At 43.6% G+C, this 3,439-nt stretch overlaps 1 pseudogene; it reads right to left on the bottom strand.

The window, feature by feature from the left end:
- Positions 1-30: 30 nt before the first annotated feature.
- On the bottom strand, positions 31-1,691 carry LOC101575919 (annotated as a pseudogene).
- Positions 1,692-3,439: the final 1,748 nt, after the last annotated feature.

Raw genomic sequence — 3,439 nt, forward strand, 5'->3', positions numbered from 1 at the left:
TTTATTTCTTTCTTTCTTTCTAATTTGGTCTCAGAATATTTCTGGAAGGGTGAACGTTTTGGAGAAGCCACTGCTGGGACCAGCTTCTGTTGTAGTCTCTAGCCCTGGGCACCTGGGTGTCCTCTTCTGTGGCTTTCTCCAGGCACTGATTACTGTTCACATGCTGCAGGGTTATTTTCACTGGGTCGTACTCCCAGAGTTGGGTGCCTTTTACGTGGTGGCATTTGAGCATGGTGACTGGGCCATTAAGCTTGTAAACATCCAAGCAAAGGTCATCTGTTCTAATGTCTTTGTTGGCAGCACAAGAGAAAACCTGATTACTTCCCATACCATGACACTTAAAAATCCCAACTTTTTCATTCTCTTTTCTAGCCATGGTATCTAGACACTGATTTGTTTCCACATTTCATATCTCTCCCAGTGAGAAATAATGACATGGAATTTGAGAGTTGGGGTAAATATTCTCCAGGTACCAAGAGAAAGGTTTACATTGTAGTTTGTGTCTCAGACCAAGTCTTAAAGGTGTATCTCCATAATCTACCGTCGTAACAGCTGGCAATTGTATAGAAGAAATTCTTGAATTCACCCATGCACACTTCGGCAAGTCGTCTTGTCATTTTTGTTGATGATCTGCCCTCTGCCTCCTGGAGATGTGTAAGGTGTGGCTTTCTGAGACACACGGCCAACATGTGAGCATGCAGCAGTCTTCAGAGTTCCTCCACACTGCCAGATCCTGAAGGAGATTTCTAGATTTCCTCCCCAAATATCCATTCTAGCATCATAGATTCCAATTTTCTGAAGGTAATCTCTGTCTATTGAAAAAAGCCCTCCTGCCATTGTAGGTGTTCTGACAGGAAGAGTTCGGTCCCCTTTGCTTCTGTCCATTTGTCTTTGGGGAACAGGATACCACCGAAAACTGAGTTTCCAGTTGACTCCACCACATGTCATATCAGAGCGTGCCATACACTCAAGAGTACCATCGATGATCACATCAGTGATAGGACACACCACTGTTCCTCTGTCATCTTTGATCCTGGCTAAGAGGCTCCAGCCCTGCCACCATGCACTCGCAATGGGCATCTGAGAAGGTGATCAGGTGGCCTTTGGAGACAGCAGCTCCTTTTGATCCTGCTCGGAACAGTCCAGAATGCTGTTCTATTTGAATTACATGAACTGGCAATTTTAATTTTTTTACATAACTCTCTAGAGGTCTTTTCAAAAAATTTCTGTCACTGGCATCTTCTACTAGGACACTTTCTTCTACCTTGTGTCTTGGTGAGCGATTAATGACACTAGGAACAGTTCGAAGAAGCGTGCTCCAGGCCTCATTGTGGAAAACAGTCACCACATTTGTTGGAGGATTATCTGGATACACCTTTGTTTTACGCCCTTCTAACCTAACATCTGGTAAAATTCTGTTGAGTGCGACCATCTCACTTGCTGTTAAATTGAACTGCTTGACTTTAAACATTTCTTTCGTTTTCTCTTGATCTTCCTTAGGAGTGACGGCTGGTTTCCCCATTTCTCCAGGACCTTCATGAGGCTTTGTACTGGCTCTAGAACATCCCCCACAGGAGGAAGTCCTTGCTTCTTTTTCTCTTCACATTTGTTGCATGCACTGAAGTAAAGCAGCAGGAACATATCCAAAAGGAGGTGGCTAGGACCGCCCTGCAATATGCGAATTTTCTCATGGCACTTAAAGTCAAATACTATATATATATCTCTCTCCCAATCCAACTGCATCAGAAATCACATTCATTCTCTTGCTGCACGGGGGGCAGCGGCGGTGGCGGGCACTCCTCTGGGCCGGCTAGGTGGTCCTGCAGGCCGGGCCACAGCACGGCTACTCTTGGGCGGCCCTCCACCACTTACACAGAAGTTATAACAGGAACATTTTGCTAGGTTGATCTCTTCTGCAGAGGTCTGAGCTCACTTTTCCGCGGCTCTTTGGAGATCTCGTTCATTTATCCAGTAAGTATTGTATTTCCTGAGTGCTTATCACATGCGAAACACTATCCCAGGCTCTAGAAGATACAGTGATGAGAGAAGTAAGCCAATTCCTTCCACACTGAAACTTCCGCCAGATAGTTTTAGCCCCTATGTAGACTATTAATATAGGGTGGTGTGCATCTGTGTGATTGAAGCTGACTTCTCTGCAGACCTAGTTTATAAGCTGAGGCCTCAGTGGCAAGAAGCAATCATGGGAAAATCTGATAAGAAGATGTCATCAAGGGATGAGAGATTCTTTTAAAGGCCAGGTGGGTGACTGCAGCTAGATCTGGTAGGGCTGCATAGGCGAGAGTGTGAAGTTGGAATCTGAGCCACAGAGAAACAGGAAACCAGACGTGGTGGGAGCCCTGCAGGGCTATTCCCAGTGGCCCCACTCTAGTGAAATCCCTTCCCATTGAATGTGACCTAGATGTACTCATGCTTTTAATAAACAGAATGTAGCAGAAGTGACGGAGTAGCACTTGTAGGATTAGGTTGTGAAATGTTTGGACAGACATTTCACCAGGGAGGATGAATAGCTGAAAAATACGCACATTTTTAAGATGACCTGTGGATTAGCCATGAGAAAAATGTGCACTAAAAATACAATGAGAAGCTAGTCATGGTGGGCATGCTTGTAATCTCAGAAATCTGGGAAGCCAAGGATAAGGATTGGGAGTTCACGCCCAGCTTAAGAAACTTATCAAGACCTTGTCTCAAAATTTAAAAAGGATTTGGGGAAATGGCTCAATGTGAAGGCCCTGGATTCAATCTCTATCACCATAGAACAAAACATGCCAGTGGAACAGAATAGGTAGAGACCCGCAACACAAAAGAAAAGAGATATTACTCCATACCTATCGAAATGTCAGAAATTAGAAAGATGGATCATACCAAGGTTTGAAAGGGATGCAGACTGATGGTCACTCTTACACATCTCTGATGGGAATATAAAATAGTGCAACTGCCTTGGAAAGAAATTTGGTAATTTCTTAAAACCTACCAGATGCCTCATGTATTTACTTCTGGGATGTATTTACTCAAGAGAAATGGAAGTATATACCCATACAGAAGCTCGTTTGTAAATGTTCATAACAGCTTTATTTGAAATAGCCAAAAGCTGGAAGCAACCCAATGTCCATAAAAAGGTGAAGGGATGAATCATGGCATGTCCATACAATGGTACAATATGGTACGTGGAGCACCTCTAATGAATTTCAGTTACACTGGAAAAAAAACCAGGAAAATGTACATACTGTAGGGTTCCACTTACATAAAAATTTCAAAACACAAACCTCTAGTGACAGAATGATGTGGAGTAAAAGGAAGAGGCTAGTGGAGGGGATTACGAAGGATCAGGAGGAAACATAAAGGTGAGTGATGTTGGTTACCTTGATGGCACTGGTAGTTATATTTGACTGGTAAGTTGAGGCATCACGCTGGAGACTTT

This window comes from Octodon degus, unplaced genomic scaffold, assembly GCF_000260255.1.
Source record: "Octodon degus isolate 3935 unplaced genomic scaffold, OctDeg1.0 scaffold00026, whole genome shotgun sequence".
Lineage (NCBI taxonomy): Eukaryota > Metazoa > Chordata > Mammalia > Rodentia > Octodontidae > Octodon > Octodon degus.